This window comes from Haliotis asinina, chromosome 3 (assembly GCF_037392515.1).
Source record: "Haliotis asinina isolate JCU_RB_2024 chromosome 3, JCU_Hal_asi_v2, whole genome shotgun sequence".
Taxonomy (NCBI): Eukaryota; Metazoa; Mollusca; class Gastropoda; order Lepetellida; family Haliotidae; genus Haliotis; species Haliotis asinina.
Window position 1 is genome coordinate 30,279,020 of NC_090282.1, and position 18,053 is coordinate 30,297,072.

An 18,053-nucleotide genomic window follows, 5' to 3' on the forward strand; every position below is an offset into this window, starting at 1 on the left:
TTGTGATATGTATTTTTCACAAGGTTTTTCACAACAGTTTTCATATTTCTAATGAATGTGTATATCATTACTGTTCAAGGATGAAATACTAGTATTGTTATTAAGGTGGCCAGGTGCAGTAAACATATTTATATGGTGCACATATCCACGCTGCTAGTACATACCACAATGCATACCAAGTTATTGTGGTGTTCCCATCCTTATGAGATATGACATTATGTATGTAGGTGATCGTATCAATATTAAATATGTTATCAATATTATATTGCAGACTTTTATTATATGTCAGACTAAGTATAAACTTGTAAACTAATTGTCACATTTGTTGTAGGTGCTTGTTTTACCTGACAATACCTGGATAAGATTGCATGATTCATGCAAGAGACATTAGTACAAAGCACTAACAGAATATCATTACAATTTCAATGTCATGCTTCAGGATTCCTGGATGATCATCGGGTGCTGGTTGAAGTGGGTGATGGGGTGAAATGGGATTTAATCTCTCTTTTGAACTTAGTGCATTTCTGTAGTAATGTACCTTCATGGCGTCTCTTGATCTGTTGTTGTTGCTGGTTCTATGTACCATCCAGCTGACATATCATGCTCTGCGGAACATGGATATCCCACCAGAGCAAGTCTGACAAGTCCATGTTTATTCCCCATGATGTCAAATCCCAGGCAGAGTAAGAAAAAGTAGCACTTTGTGACATGCAGGGGACTAAACAACTATTCTTCCATTCTCTGGGCAGACTTTTCTTACACTTCCCCACAAAAGAATCTAGAATTCTAGAGTTGATTAATATCTTTTCAACTATAGGTTCCCCACTGTGATATTGACTTCTTCGAGTGGCTTGTTTCAGAAGTGGAGTGGCATTAAGGACAAACTTTAGAGCTGAACAACTTCGTAAAAATGATACAAGAATCTGTATCAAAATGTCACATCACCTGAAGAAAGAAGTTGTTCATCTGTTAATGTTTGTCCTTATCAACTGTAATTTTGCTGGAATATTGCTAAAAAGTGATGTAAAACTAACGTCACACACTCACTTTCATCTGTAGATCTCTTCAACTAGGTGTCCTTCTTTGACCAATTTAGTTGATCACCATAATCACAGAAGTCAAACGCAAGTAGACATCTCTTAAAGTTGATAAACCCAAATTTTTGCTTATGACCCAAGAAGACATTCCCATAGAATTAGAAAAACAACCATGCCTGTTGGTGACTTTCAGCTCTGAATAATTCCTATTTACGCAAAATTGCCCCAAAGGAAGCAATCAACTTGTTCAGGAACATTTTTCAGTTCCAGAAATGGTCCCAGTTCCAAGGGGAATATATTTTGTTGGATTGTTGTGATACCTATTAGTGAGAAAAACTTGAAAAAACTGTAATCATCCCAGTGAGGCAAACACTTACAGTGAGAGTATTCGTGCTGTCTTATGTTGAATGTTTTTTAGGATGGATATATGTATGCATGGGTACTGCAAAAGTTCAGTTAACCTGGTTAGACCAAGGTGATTGAAATGAAAATTTTATACTACGTTTTATATGTAATTGTCAATGGAGATATATCTTTAGGTTGAATTTCTTTAGAGAGGCCTTCATGTTTCATTTGTGGATTTGACCAGGAACGTCTAGTAGACAAATGGCCTTCAGCTAGTAGTTGTGGGCATGGACAGTGCATGACATTGTGTCCAAATTGGATTGATCAATATTGATGGTGTCAATCACTGTTTCTGTCATCGTGATTTGATTACTTAGAACCCCATCATAGAGCTACAACTTTACTCACTGTGGCAATGACAACTAGCAAAACCAAACATTTTTAGTACCATAATGTACCATAAACAGCTGTTTGTAAACAGCAATAAAAATCATAATGACTTAATTAACCAATTAAATGATGTGTTGTATTCGACAGTCATATCATTTCCTTTAGATGAATCAGGGTTATTGAATCAAACTCAAACAGCGGAAATGCGATAACAAGGGGGACGACATATAAAGAACAAGCATTTGTGAGGAACGTAGGATGCCTGTTTCTGGTCTTCATCCTTTTGTCCTATACATCAGCCTGTAGACACCAAAATATTGATAAACACATCATGCAAGAGTCTTGCTGATTTGTTGGCAATCATTCAAGTATCGCTATAATCATCTTATGCCTCAATACTGTCTGATCATGTCTCTTTGGACTCAGTCCAGTTTACAATAGCCTAACAGTAATTGATTCATTGAGAAACTGACCATCGTAAACAGCGAAATACGTCTTGATGGGAATGTCTGGACTTCTACAAGTGTCACATGACGTCCACAAATGACGTTCCGCGTAGTCAATGTGGATTTTATCTGGTATCATTGTTGCTTGACATGAATTCCTCAGATCCTTTATCCAAAGTCATGATGGATTTGATGGCATCTTTTCGCATAATCGGATCACATGCAACGTGCTTAGAGCGCAATTTGTCACAGCTCTTCTGTGATATGTTTTTCCATGGTAGTAATTATAATTACGCCAAGCTGAAGATGTTTCGCTAAGTGAGAGACACTTGTAAGTGGATTGCTATAGAACAATAGTCCATTGATTTCTGTACCCGATCTATCTTAACTTTCATTCATCAAGTGATTAGTAGTCACCAATGATGTTTCAAGTGGAATCCATGATTGCTCTGCCACCCTCAGCTTGACAAATGAATATGTAAACAGGTTGTGTGCTTCAAACACATGGCATATTGTCAGGGCTGTCTAAGACTTTCCTTGATAGATTTTGTTTTCAGAAAACAAAACAAGGGCAGATATTTTTTGCAACATATTTTACATGACAGTGATTCCGGATTGTTTAGCTCTATGAAAGATATTACTGAAATCAACTAACTGCATTCAGCAAGATCAGATATTTTATGTCTGGGTGGACGAGTAGGCCAGTGGTTAAAGTATTCGCTCATCACAACACAGACCTGAGTTTGATGGGTGCAATGTTTGAAGCTCATTTCTGGTGTCTTATCCCATGGTATTGTTAGAATATTGCTAAAAATGCTGTAAAACTCAACTCACTCACTATTTGTCAACCATTTTGAAATGTTTGGTTCATGGGATCTTGATAAAAAAAAATGCATCAAACCTGTAAGGGAAATATAATTTGATTGGGATCCCTTTTACCCCTCCACTATCAAAATAGGCCACTTGTGGATTTATCAGGACAATATGTCCCTTATACCCATGCTGAACAACAATGCTGCCTGTAACTCACAAGTCAGTGAAAGTCAAATGATGCTACAAGTTAGTTTGAGCTTAAATGAAACTGTAGTTTACTATCAGTATTTGGTTTCTCTTAATTCCTGGTGAGATGAATTGTTTGCAGCAGTATCGGGATATATGTGGTTTTAAGTTTCTCTTGAGAGACATTATACCACTCATCTCAGGCTTGTATAGAACCACAGGATGTATAAAACCATGCATACCCCTTGTGATACAATTCATGCTGATTGACCAGCAGCCAAATTTGGTATTGTTGCAAATAGGAATACGGAAACCAAACCTCCTCAGTATCCACAAGATATCTTCTAAAAGCAGAGTGGTATTGTTACAAGTCTATAACAATGAGAAGATGTTCATAAATCTCTAAATAGTGATGACAGCAGGTGTTTACAAAAAATGTGGATGTATCCTGACCCACCCATCATAAACACATGCAAGGGCAGGGAAATTCAGCTTAAACAACAGGGCAACAATCGGATGTATATATCGTCATTTGTATCTGACATCATTTCTGTCATAAAATTTGGAACAGGCTAGCTATTCTCGAAACGTTTGTAGCCCTACGAACTTCTTAAGCCCATACTTAACACATTGGCTACGATCAAAGTTACGAATTCTTTAAGGGCTACGAATGTTTCAGAATAAGGGCCCTGGTTACTATGTTTCTGGAGTGAAACGTCTTAAAAGCTTTATTGACCTTTCCTGAGATTAGTCAAGTGAATATAAAGAATAGAGAAATCAAATAGAGAAATATCAAGTTGAGAAATATAAATTATGATATCTCATAGGAGGTGTAGGAGAAGTGGTAGTAGTGAGTGAGTGAGTCTGGTTTTATGCTTCAGCAATATCCTTTCAGGGGACACCAGAAAGTGCTTCAAATATCATATTGATGTGGAGAATTGAACCTGGATCTTTAGTATGATGAGTCCACAGTTTAACCACTAGGCTGCCCCAGCACCTCACAAGTCGTGGTGGTAATGGTAGTAGTAGAAGTGCATTCCATAACACCCCAGTATTACATTTTGCATTGTAAACTTCCCTCACAAGTATCAGATGTCAGGATTAAATCCCAATTTCAGAGCCACCAACAGGTCACTGTAATGTCAATTCATTTACAAACAAAATACCAAAAGCTAATAAGGGATTTATGATCAAATAACGATACCTTCATTTCTCAGCAATATTTCCTGGTCTACAATATTTCATTCCATCAATCAATTCCCAAGCTTAGCTATCTGTCATACCAAGATGCATGATCCCAATATGAGACAGGAGACCAATCTAACAACTACCATGATGATTGAGATCTGAATTAAGATCTCCTGTTGAAGCATGACAAATCATCTCTTATGACCAGCATTTCTTGGTACTTTGAGAACTACATCTTATTACTGAGAGCACTTGCCCACCTATATGTTTCTACTGAAAGTGCAGAAAATGTTCTGTTATTTTTCAAACACATGGCATCATTACTGCAAACTTTTGTGATATCTGTTTTCTTTTCGTTGTCCCTTTACTATATGTTAACAGATATCATCAATACATCTAAGGCAGTGATTTTCTTAATCAAATTGCTTGCAAGAACTCGGAGTCAGTTAAGACAATGGCTGAAAATAGATGGCACTGTTATATGGAAATTAATTTGATTTTTCCCTTAGTTTAGTAATTACTTGGAAAGAATCTCTTGTATTAGTGCATAAGAGAATATCAGATATCTTTTGAACTCATTATAAACTATATGCAGGACAACTACAGAAAACAACTAAAAATGTGAATGAGTGAGTGAGTTTAGTTTTACGCCACACTCAGCAATATTCCAGCTATATGGTGGCAGACTGTAAATAATCGAGTGTGGACCAGACAATCCAGTGATGAACAGCATGAGCATCGATATGTGCAATTCGTAACCAATGACATGAGTCTGCCAAGTGAGTGAGCCTGACCACCCGATCCTGTTAGTCACCTCTTACATCAAACATAGTTGCCTTTTATGGCAAGCATGGGTTGCTGAAGGCCTATTCTACCCAGGACCTTTACGGGTCACTGAAAATGTATGTAAATAGGGACAGAGGTAGGTTTGAAGGCGTATTTAATCGCACATCCTAGAGATTGTAGAAAACTTTACAGCAGAGGTAGGTTTGAAGGCTTATTTGTGTGAACATCGTAGAGACTGGAGAAAACTTAAAAGCAGAGGTAGGTTTGAAGGCGTGTTTGGGTGAACATCGTAGAGATTGGAGAAAACTTAAAAGCAGAGGTAGGTTTGAAGGCGTGTTTGGGTGAACATCCTACACATTGTAGAAAACTTAAAGGCAGAGGTCAGTTTGAAGGCTTGTTTGGGTGAACATCCCTAACTCTGTATAAGACTTGATGACAACAGAGGCAGAGAGCAAAGCATTTACTGGTAAATAACCGTGAGGTTGTATGATACGTAAAGAGAATAGAGGTAGGGATCAGCTGATATTTGTAAACACCTAGGAGGTTGTACAAAATATTCAAGGTTATTTCATCAAACTGTTCAGAATAAAGGTAGGAATGGAGGCTTATATAAACTTATACAGACATTTGTCTAGATATTGCACCTTATGAGAGTAATTGTAGAAATAATTTATGTTCAAGTGACTATTAATTTGCAATATTAGACAGCAAATATTGTCTCATGAAGATGCCCAGACAGACAATAAGCAGAACTGGACTGTAATCCTTTCCAATTAATCACTGGTTAAGGAAAAAGTTTTGCCAATATTGATTCAGTATTCAGATATGTTTAATATCAGGTAGTCTAGCAGTTAGAGTTTGATTCACACCACCAAATATCTGGGTTTGATTCTCTTGGACGGCAAAGCTCCTACATATGATGCTGTTTTTGATAAATTGTTCCAGTACAATTGAAAGCTGTGTATAAATCAGAACAAACCCGTTCGTTCACTCAAAATTCCTTTATCAAATGCCATATGCATGATAAATTGCATATTGAACAATACCATGGGAATGCAACTTACCCATTTCTTCTGTATTATAGTCTCTTTAAAGCCAATTTGTGTGACGCTTTGATTTTATTTGTTGCAAGCTCTTAAGACCGTCAATGCTTAATGTCGTGAGATAACTGAAAAATGGGCCCCACACTCTGGGCTAACTCAATTCTCGTCTGTAGAATTAATTACAAATCATTTTAACCCACTGACCTTAGAATTTGTATTTGATTGGGTGAACTGACCTAGATGAGAACTGACATTTGATCCCAGGGTCATGTGATTAATTTGAGGTATGTATACCACCATTTAATATTTGTGCATAATCAATGAAGGATAACTGTCATGAACTAATTAATGAATTTGTATCATTCAATATTTGATATTTAGCTACTATGCCAAGTGAATCATCTTTCTGTTACTCAACTCAGAAAAATATGTCAATGAGACTCGATGACTTATCTGCCTCACTATGTCGTCATATTGTAACTAAATAATGATATTTTTATGTAGATACCATATACATTAATTAATTTTTGTATCTTAAAAATTTGAAGTTCATTTGATCTGGTCATTTTTTTATTTCTTAAATGAAACTGAAAACTAGTGCTTTGAGCCTAGGTCAGACAGGGTGTCCTTGTGACATTTTTGGTCGTTTCATTTCAGTGTTTAGTTCAAATCAGTGCCTTCAACAGCATTAGACCTAATCAAGCTGCTTTGCTGTTACATCATCTCACATTCATGTCAGTGAAAGCAGTGAGCTCGCTCCATACTCATTTAGCTGTGAGATGAAAATTCAGGATTACAAACAAAGGACGTTCCTCGTGGCATCATGCCAAATTATCTTCTATTTTGCTTGTTAGGTGAAGCCTATACCCTGTAATAATGAGTGTATGACGAGAGACAATTGGCCGATCTTGCATGAGTGTGGAGAGTCTGTCACTGCATTATGACATGCAGTGCAAGAAAAACTGTGGCAATTGGCATATTTGCAGGGAGGACACAGGAAAAGTGTCCACTAAATTTAGAGTTAATCATGAAAATGACTTGGTTCTGCCTTTGGTGCTAAACACCCATTATAACATCCTGGTTACGTTTCCTCGAAAGAGTGTACAAACCCGTTGGGGGATGAGTCAGTGTAGGGCATAAAAAGAATTGGTTGATATTTAATAGCAAAATATTACTTGCAGTTCTCAGCAGGAAACATTTGTAAAGTCACGCCCCTGTTGCCAACTGTTTGCTGGAATTTAAATTCCTGTGTATTTTTTAAATTTGAAGTCTTGATTAATGACCGTAAGTTTTTGCATCACCATTTTCATGAGATCGCTAACATTAGGGCAAAAATGGTCATTTGTCAATCAATTGGAAAATCACCTTGTGGAACTGAATCGATATTTAAATTCTCATCTCAATAGAAAATACATTTCTTTGTGGAATATCTAACATTAAGCCAATCTCCTCTGTCAATGTTAGGCATGTATGACGCTATTGTTATATGCTTGACCTGTACTTAGATAGTTGGATTAAAATGCTGGAGGAATGTAATGATTGTTGAAATGCTATATGCATGATATTCATACCATAAACAAAGTTGACTTAACAGGTCCTGTGAGTATAATCATTGTCTCAGTGCTATACAAATGATGGTCCTATCATAAATAAAGCTAGAATGAAACTCGTGTGTCAACCATTTCTTCAATGTAGTTCTTTTATCATATTCGTATCATTATCATCCTTCATCATATTCATATCATGAATGATTTGAAATGTATTCATCAGTAATGTCATCAATTGAATCAAATTTCAGAAATTAAAAAAAACCCCAAAAAAATCATTAATTTTCATCACTTTTGCGACTTTCTAGACATGTAGGTGATCTTTTGATGCATTTGCCCATCCAAACAAACTCAAACATTGAGACTGCTTTGCTATGATTTAAATTTGAGAAAAGCAACTTCAGGCTTTGCTATTGCACTATGATTCCCATATTTGAATGTAGATTTCCCTCAGTATTTTCTGTCATTGATGCTGACCAAGTTTGATGCCCTCTCCCTGCCTTAGCTTCAAAGGTATTATGGCCCAAATGAGCTTTCAGTAATTGCAGAGTTCTTCCAGAATCCTTTCAAAATCCTTGCTTGGAGAAGTGGGGAAAATTTAAAGCATGAAATTATTACACTAAGGCTTTTACTTCTTTCAATTTCTTTGTCATTATTGGTAAATGGCAGAAAGAGAATAAATACATCCCTGTATCAAATCCTCTGAGGTGAATGATATTCATGAAATTAAAAAAAAAAGAGAAATGACAAATTTAAGAAGTCTGGGTTGGGAAAAACACCGTATTCAAAGTATTATGCCAATTAAATGTCTCTTTTTATAGAAAATAGTTGGAATGTTCAGGGACTTTGGATTTTCTTGCATGTGATCTTTGAGGATCTAGAAAGAAGTAGAAATGCATGTGCTTTGGCATGAATAATATACAATTTCTCAGTATTGATACTGTCAGCATACCGCTGATGGAGTGCCTTCATCAGGGTGTCTTCATCAAAGGTGCCTTCATCAGGGTAGCTTCATCAAGGGTGCCTTCATCAGGGTGTCTTCATCAAATGCGCCTTCATCAGCGTGTCTTCATCAGTAGTGTTGTGATCAAGGGTGTATTCATCAGGAGTGGCTTCATCAGGGACACTTTGCCAGGTGTGGCTTCGTTAGATGCTGCTTACGGCTGTCAAATCAAAACTTTTTTCCAGGAGTTGAGACTCTTTACATTTCAGAACCTATTTCTTTTCCATTTTTAGTTAGACGGGGCAGCTATAAATACCACAGGATTTATTTCTTAAGAGGGCTAAGGGAGCCTGGTTTTAAGTACTTTTAAGTAAAACCTTTTACCAGCTGTTGGAGCATCGGTACCTGCTATTGATTCCACATAATGGATAAAATCATTTGCATTTAGGTCATTTTAGGTCAGATTTGTTTTTCAATAAACCTATTTTCAGAAAACATATTGACAGTGAATAAGTCTTGACCATGGATGATAAACCTGTATGGTATTTGAATGATTTTAATAGAATAGGACACAGGTATAACAAACACATCAGAGTCATGCCTCATTTGGAATGCAATATCTCACTTTGGCTTGACGATTATCACTGATAAAAGAGAGTTTTATTTGTCAGGCATAAAAATTTGTTACACAAGCTTATAGCTATTTACATAACATAGAAGGCTGATGTCATGCATATTCATAGAATTCAGCTCCTAGAGTAATGCATATTATAACTCCCCATTAGTATGTATGCATTTGTTTAGAGTGACCACAGACAGGGTGGTCACAGTGGTTTAGAAATGTTGAAGTCTCATTTGAAAGATTTACAACCTGATGGATTCGACAGAAATGATTGTGTTGGTGTAGCTATAAGGGGTAATGATTTTACCTTACTTGTTTATGTTTCCTAAATGTTGCATGGGATGTATTTTTTCAGAGAGTTGTGTAAATGCTAGAAAATTGCTGCATCTGAAGCTGGAATAGATTTGGTTGTATCATGGCAGTGCCTATCATGTTGTGATATCAGCTAAATTATAATAGCAATGATAGTTGGATAGACTATTTATGTTGGAATATGAATTGTCCATGAAGCTATCATGCTTGCATTTATTCACTCATCTACTCCCTCTGGCTATTCCAACATCTCCAAGTGATCGACATGTATGTGTACAACAACATGTATATTCTCTCGTTATTTATCTGCCGTTTGTCAATCTCCATATTACTACCTGTTTAACTGTGCAGTTTGACACCATCTTTCTCATCTTCAGGTGTTTCTTCTTGGGTTCATAAATACAATTTAACACTATTTTCCTCGCGCAGCATAAACTCATGAAGATCCAGGCTGTTATTAGTCTTCAGCAAACAATAGTTATTTTAAGAGATGACTACCAAGATCAAGTTGTTGGTTTATGAATGACTTGGTTGAAACATGTCAAAGTTCCAATTGCAGAGACTGATACACAGGTTCTAAATCACCGGATTGTTTGACCAGACTTGATTAGTGACAGACTACCATCATGTCCTGGAAAACTCTAAACAACTAACAAACAAACAAAAAACAAACATAACAAACATGCACCATGCTCTTCCCTCAGGTCCAGTCATACAATGTTCTGCTTTCTTTGTAATTCCCTTAAATATAGCAACATCCTGTTAAAACATCCTCTGTTTCAGTTTCTTATATCCTACCACTTAACACCATCTTCTTAAATATTAATGTCAGTGCAAAGTGATACCTGTCTTGACTTTGCTCATTAGTCATTCAGTATGGTGTAATGGTCAAAATAGCTGTGAAAGCCAAAGGAATGGACCACTGAGTAAAAAGAGCTGTTAAGGGGTCACTAACATGATCAGGTGGTCAGGCTTGCTGACTTAGTTGACATACGTCATTCTATCCCAATTACGTAGATTGATGCTCATGCTGTTGATCACTGGATAGTCTAGTCCAGACTCAGTTTTTTACAGACTGACCCATACAGCTGGAATATCTCTGAGTGCAGTGATAAACAACAAACATCCCAACCAGCCACTGAAAATCAGTTATGACACCATGACGTCAATATTTGAATCTCTCTTAGCACTGTGATAGTCATATTAGTGCCATACATTAACATTAACTTACAACTATCTTAGCGCTAGGAGAGCTTAAAAAATCTAGACCCAGGTGTTCAGAGAAATGTTTAAGCTGTTCTGCTCCACCAGTAGACATCATGTTCTTCCTCCTCTATCTCCCACAGTTTAGCACCAGGCATCCCCACAACTAAAACCGATCCATTATCAAAGATGTATGAAATCAGCAACTAATGAGTCCTAGTAATAAAACAGATTACAGTGATGTATGCATCTATCGAACATCTTCCACTATAATTACATTCCTACATATGTTCTTGGTAACCTGAAAAAAAAATAATATTACATTGCCAAAATCTAATAAATCAAAATCATTCCTCCACTGACGCCAACACCTGAATCAGGACGCTAAAAAATCTAGACAAACTTGAATATCTTTGTCATATCTTGATGGATGAAAGTTGGATTCTCTCGTTATTGATTCCCTGAACAATGTGACTAGTCGTTATGACTAACCCTTGGGTTGGGACTAGGACTATGGTACCCTCTTTCCTCATAAACTTCATGTATATGTCCCAGCTGCCAGTTGGTAATTGAATTGGTCTGCCCTTGTACTGTTATGTTGGTTTTACACCAGGGGATATTAAATGTATTATTTAATTTTATTTTCTTGTACATTCTCAATCCATATTATGAAATTTCTTGAGGTGCATTTAAAAAGGTACACCTTGCAGCCAGACCTAATGGTAAAATTATTTGAGTTGATTAGTTTGATATGGTATGAATTGGTTATCCATCACTATTTAAGTGCGATAGAAGTAATACCCTTTATCTGAATATGGGGTTATGCCACTTTTAGCAATATTCCAGCAATATCACAGAGGGGGACACCAGAAATGGGCTTCACATATTGTACCCATGTGGAGAATCAAACCTGGTCCTTTGGAATGACAAGTGAATGCTTTAACCTCATGGCTAACCCAATTCCCCACGTTATCTTAGAAGTTAAACATGATTTTTTAAAATTACAAATCCTAATAACTCAAGTAAATTCAACATTGATAATTATTACAGTAAGATACATTCTGCTTCCTTACATTCTGCCTCTGAAAGGAGGACAACCCTCTACTTTTGAATCCATTTCAAGAAATACATCCAATATCTTGACCAGACTGTCAGGCCAGTATGTGTAGAAAATAGGTTCTATGTGTACAATCAAAGTCAGTGAATCAGTATATGTTTGTCAGGGTGGTGGGGTAGCCTAGTGGTTAAAGCATCATCATGCCAAATGGGAACAATGCGTGAAGCCCATTCTGTGTCCCCTATCGTGAAAATGCTGGAATATAATTACAGGTGGCATAAGACTAAACTCATTCACACATGCACACACACTCTCACCCACCCACCCACGCATCCACATCCCACTGCACAGCCCAACCTTGAAAGTGAAGGAGAGACAGTCAAGAGACTGCGGGTGTCAGTGTGAAGAGCTACTGACAGTTATTTCTATCACCTAACAGAATCTTGACATCTACTACTGCAGAAGAAATAGTCCTGTCCAAAGACATTACCTTTCTTTCTTTGCAGAAACATTTCAGTTCCATCCTTTGCAAGTTGAAATAAGTCAAGTATCTTTACTTATCAAGTAGTCAATAAAACTGTTTGCATCATGCTTGAGTGTGTGAATAGGGGTTTAGGGAAGTTAATACTTGCTGCACCTCTGTTGCAGTAGACAATTTTTCTAAGGGCTGCAATAAATGAGCGAACGATTTGTGCAGTATGTCCCTTTTTGTAGTTGTGGGTGGAGAAACCAAACTGTGCACCAGACATTGAACCCACTGAGAGTCAGTCAGGAACATTTGCAACACTATCACTCCTAAACGTACCAACCTATAGCCAATATAATCTGATGTGTTATTTATTGCATATTTCAGTTTTAATACCCCGCTTGTAAACAATTAACTTGCCTAACTATACCAAAGAGCTTAAGGAATGCAACTCTGGCTTTTTGTCAAGTTTTTAAATAGAAGACATGAACATGAATGCTTACTTTTATGAGATTTTTCTGAAAATTGCATTTCTTTTGCTGTTCAGTATATATTGTTCATATTAACATGGAGTAAGTTGTTTGTATCATGCAGGATGCTTGTGCAGTGAAGCCACTGGAGTTTATGGAACTAGAAAAGAGAAAAAAAGAAAGTGCTGTGGTTAGGTTGAATGTTTCATTATGACAACACAAATTTACTAATTCCTTAAACGATCTATCAAGGGACTTGTCATTTTAAAAACCTGTGTGATCTTTTTCCAATCATGAGAAGATTTTCAATCTGGATCATGAAAAATATAAGACCTCAGGGTGTGTGTATTAAGTACCTTGCTGTAAGTGCACCTCTGAGAGACAAAGTGTGTCACATACAAAGCCATGGAATTTGTTCCTAAGGACGTTTTTCAATACATCTCCATGAAATATACAAGAGTGGAACTAGATAATGGGAGAAAGGAAGAAAGAGTCAAATAAATCATTACAACAACAGTAGGCTGATGATACCTTGGAGACACTTTATTGTGTGAGTACAAAGCTATTGTAAAGGCAGAAATCATGGCTTTCGCATCTATGGTGGTTCTGTGAAACAACAGGTGCAGTTTTTGTTTTCTGTTTTTTTAGGCGAGGTATGAAATTCAAATGATTCTTCTTCACACAATATTGAAATTTAAAATAAGGAGCCTTGAGTAATGAGATATAGATATGATATGCTCTATACAAGGAGAACTCATAGCATATCATGGACAGAATTCATTGAATTCTTCTAAACTTACTAAGGTACCAGATGTTTGGAAGCAGTATCATGTTTGTTTATCAGACCAAATTTGATTATTTGGGCCTGCCATTTAATACATGGAATGACTGGAGGTATTTGAACAAACACCTACTCACTTTATCTGAGAGGCGATAGGAAAGCCTCTGTGTTCAGATTGTCCAGTAGATCAGTATAGAACAATCAGTGTAATCAAATATCAAGATGATACATTTCCAAAACAACGGTTAACAACAACCAGCAATATCAAAATGTTAGGAAGAATTTCTTTGCTATCACTGGCTTGATTTTATATTCTGATGATTTATTAAAATTATCCTCATTGTATATGGATTGAAATGATTTTTGTGAAAGCCATGATGACCATGTAAGTAATATATTTACATAACTGAAGTTACTCCATCATTCTGCAGGTAATGTCCAAGCTGGCATTTGATGAATACCTAACCCAGTAGATCATAGACATATTTGCAAAAGTATTGCATAACAATTTCTATGAAGGATTAGGAAGCAAAAATCATGATCCCTAGGCTATTTTTCAGAGAAAAAGTATTGTAAATCAGTAAATCATTTTGAATATTTAACAGTCATTTGAGTATATTTGTGGTATATGATTGATGAAAGTCCTCATTTTTAAGCTCCAGGAACAAGGTCTTCAGTTTCAGTTATGTTAATCCAGTACTTGTGTCAAATGACAAGCAATATGTATGTACTGCAGAAGTAAAATACTCTTTTGGCTGTTAACTTTCCAATGAAACAAAGTTAAACCTTACAGTTCTTCTCCTGCATGCATGAGTGTGTCTCATGTACAGCCCAATACGGATAGCCATGTTTTAAACCTTTCAGTTCTTCCACTGCATGCATATCAGTGTGTCTCATGTACAGTCCTATAGGGATAGTCATGCAGAAACACTGGAAGATATTTACATATTTCTTCTGAAGGGTGTTCTTTGATAAATGGTTCTTTGCCTTTTAAATCAAATTCTGGAATGATTAGACTTAAACCTTCTTCATTTTTGGTATCAGCAGATAAAAAGTGTCCATAAGAAGACTTTATTCCTCAGCCTGAGGAAGACCCACAGAGTATCTGGATGTGGGAATGTCCTTCATCAAATAGGATACAAGGTTCTCTGGAATTAATTAGGCTATCAGGACACATTAAACAAAGATGAACTACCCTAGCTGACTAGTCCTCTGGGCTTAGTTTACTAAGTGTTTACAACCACGGTGTTTAGCTGTTTCTAGCAGGAGATGGTAATTGATTGGTGAAGACTGTCTTTTGGGATTATTGGTGTGTGCGGAAACATATACCAAACACTCTCAACTCATCAAGCTTGTTAGGTCCATGCATTTCAGGAGGATGGTCAATAGGAGATGCATCATGAAACTACAAGAACGTGATGTGATGGTCATCACATGGATGGTGGCCAGATGAGGTTATGGTCATCACAGGGATGGTGGCCAGATGACAGCTTTATCACAATCATGACTTCTAATGTACATTTGGTTATGGGCTTTCTTGTATTATGTGGAATCATGGCTCATGTTATACAAAGCCTGTGTCTTGTTGAACTGCCTGTTATGAGAAGATTAATACTTGGATTGCTGCTGAAGTAGTACATCCTGTATGTTCAAGGATAGAAAATGATTGGTTTACTGTTGAATGATACAATGCAGCATATGGTTTGACTGCTGACATATTTAACTAACTACACCTAAGGAATGTCTCTTTATTTATTTATTTTTTGTTCATTTATGTATAAAACAGAGATGTATTGACTGTGTGAATATGTCAAATATTGACTTAATTCCTGTGACTGTAAGTGGGATTCTCTGACAGTCCATTCTAACAAAAGTAGTCCTTTTAAGGCATGGTTTAATACTTATCATTTATTAGGGAATGAGTACAATATCACATGATCAGCTCAGCCAATTAGATTACCATAATTACAGTATTCATGAAAAACATTAAGTTATAATGCTTTGAATATAAGTTGTGCTCTGAACAGAGAGTTTTATGAACTTCAGTATATCTTTTTGATAAAATAATTATTATTAATTATCATGATGAAGGATATTTTGAAATAATATTCCTTTATGGTTTGTGTCCTTTCACTGAGTCATTTGACCTTCACTGTGGATTTAGGTTAATTGTGTAAATTCCTCATTATTGTGAAATGACCATGCACAGTCTGATGAGGTAAAGGTCAGAAACCTTTGATTGTGAGAAATAGATTTCTTTTTGCTTGCATTTTAATGTCCTTGTAATCATGGTCTTAATTAATCTTCAGTGGCCATAGTCTCCAAACCTGATCATTTTATGTGTGTTTTCTGTCATCATTGGCTTACTCTGTGTATGATGTGAAAAGCCATTGTCTCTGATCTGTGAAATTAATATCAGGATATGATTCTGATGACCTTCATAAAAAAATATCAATATTATGATGCGTCAGTATAAGCATGCAAATTGTGCCAACTTTTAACCCAGCTCATTGTTGGCTCAAAGCATGAGGAGAAATGTTCATGTTGGAAGGATCATGATATTCCAATTTGACAAAACTTTGGTTATTTTTAGATTTTGCCATTTTGCCATAATCACTTTCAGTGTGAGAAGTGTGTCACGATAATGACTTTCGATAACATCTGACTATAGTGTGTACCTTTGTGTTGAAGTGTTGAAGTGTTAAAGGCTTTAATGAATGACCTGTCATATTTGTCTATGAAGGAAATGAAGAAGCACTATATATTACTTTACCATGCTGTTTTATGATGATTTCTTCATAAAAGAACATGTTACCATAGATTTCTCCACCATTCTGACCATTAATTCTTTGGTTCAGCTATAATTGTATTAATAGAAATGTCTGCTAGCAATATAATTTTATTGGCCCACCAACAGAGTTTATTGGTAATAAATACAGCATGTTCAATAGACATCAGTCTTAATGGTCAGTTGCTGCAGTAAAATACTAATATATAGCTCTGAGGAAAGCATCATGCAAATGGTCTTTTAAGCGAACATTGGAAAGTTTAATCTTGTGGTCATTGTGTTTAGAAATGCATCTCTCACACCATGCTGAGGTAGCCAACTGGTTAAAGCACTGACTCATCACTCTGAAGACCTCAGTTCAATTCCCTACATGGGTACAATGTGTGAAGCCCACTTGTGGTTCCCCAACATGACGTTGCTTAAATATTGCTAAAACAGTGTAAAACCATACTCTCCCTCAAGCCATGTGGCAAGCTACATATTCAAAGAGGAGCGATGAGGAAGGAAAGAGAGAGGTAGGGGGATGGACTTATGGGGATATAAGTTATAAAGTATCCCCATATACCAGGCAGGCAGTCAAAATGAAACTTTTTTTTTGTTCCCAGTGGAGCCATGTTACCTGCTGTGTCATTCACCTATGGTGGATGTTCATATGAGGATGCTGAACCACATGCCAATCAATTTACTTGCTTGAGGATAATACCCATGTGCCTACTCTCACAGTTTGCTGGAAATAATCTGATACAGAAAGTAATATATTTAAATTGTTTGTGTTTGAATTGAATATGGATTCCCACATGTGTTTCTCAACACATGAATGGATGGCAAAGTATTTTGAAAAGGACAGGTCAGCGTGACCTGCATGTGTAGTGAAGCGTGGAACCCACTGGATTGAGGGAGAGTTTCTAAGCTGCATATCAGATATCTATGGTTCATTATCAGCATGTGCTTACGAGTGAGTGAGTGAGTGAGTGAGTGAGCGAGCGAGCTAGGTATTGTACCACTTTTAGCAATATTCCACCAATATCATGGCAGGGAAAGGTAGAGATGGCCTTCACAAATTTTATCCATTCCTTTGATGTCACCAGCAGAAGCTTTAATTGATAGGGTACTCACTGCCCCATCCACTGTCCCACTCTTGCCCAACCAGTGGATAGTTCCGTTCGGTGACTTGATTGCCATGTCCTTAGTTCCCAACTGCATAGATCACTGCTCATGCTGTTGGTGACTGGATTGTCTGGTCCAGACTTGATTATTTACCAACTATCACCATATAGCAGAACATTTGCTAAGGTCGGCATTAAATATTGACCAAATCAAACCAAACTAAATAAATTAATAAGTAAGTAATAAGGAAAAACACAATGAACCCAAATGTCATTCAGAGGAGAGAGTAATATACCCTTACCTATTACCCCATATCTTCCTTGTTTATTTTACCTTCAGTGCCTATTGCCAAAAGAATTCAGCTCCTGGTTTGATGTCCATAGATACTGTCATTCAGCACTAATAATCTGTTTACGTCACTTGTTAACTGGGAACTTGACTTTTGTCATACTATTATTGGTGTACTTGTATGTACACTTACATACTCTGGCATATACTCTGACACAGCATGCTTTGATGGTTC

At 36.6% G+C, this 18,053-nt stretch overlaps 1 protein-coding gene across 3 annotated transcripts in view; it reads left to right on the forward strand.

Annotated features, from left to right (window-relative positions):
• Positions 1-18,053, forward strand: part of LOC137277792 (neurotrimin-like) — a 280,109-nt gene that overhangs the window by 181,856 nt on the left and 80,200 nt on the right. The window lies entirely within an intron of this gene.